Source organism: Octopus bimaculoides, chromosome 25, assembly GCF_001194135.2.
Source record: "Octopus bimaculoides isolate UCB-OBI-ISO-001 chromosome 25, ASM119413v2, whole genome shotgun sequence".
NCBI lineage: Eukaryota > Metazoa > Mollusca > Cephalopoda > Octopoda > Octopodidae > Octopus > Octopus bimaculoides.
Genome location: NC_069005.1, coordinates 11,821,255 through 11,821,787, shown reverse-complemented (window position 1 = coordinate 11,821,787; position 533 = coordinate 11,821,255). Strand labels below are relative to the sequence as shown.

At 30.4% G+C, this 533-nt stretch overlaps 1 long non-coding RNA gene across 1 annotated transcript in view; it reads right to left on the bottom strand.

Annotated features, from left to right (window-relative positions):
• Positions 1 to 533, bottom strand: part of LOC106870538 (uncharacterized) — a 148,368-nt gene that overhangs the window by 139,399 nt on the left and 8,436 nt on the right. The gene's annotated exons all lie outside the window — the stretch shown is intronic.

The following is a 533-nucleotide window of genomic DNA, read 5'->3' as shown; positions in this document are numbered from 1 at the left end:
ATATATATATATATATATATATATATATATATACAGAGAAAGAGAAAGGGGAAGTGAGAGAGAGAGAGAGAGAGAGAGGTGGCATGAGCGGGGTAAGGGAGAAAGAAGATAATTGCAAGCACTTAATCAAAACTGAAATGTAATACACAACGTTAATAAACATAAGTATACAGACAGACAGACATACATACCGATCTATAGCAATACACTTATGTGTTTGACGTAAAGCTAGTACGGGGCATCAAAGCAAAAAGGATTACATAATTGCAGTGTGTCTCCTACTAAAAACCCTCTTAAATCAGATTTGCATCATTGCATTCATTAAATTCGAGTTAATTACGCTATTGACTCCATGAGAATTATTTTGGTATAAAATAAAATCAATTAGTAATTATGACTAGCGCACATATTCACTGAATCACACAAAGGAGTACCTCTACATATTTAAACGTGGAAAATTACATGCATATGCATATCATAACATATACGTATATATATACATACATATATATATATATATATATATATATATA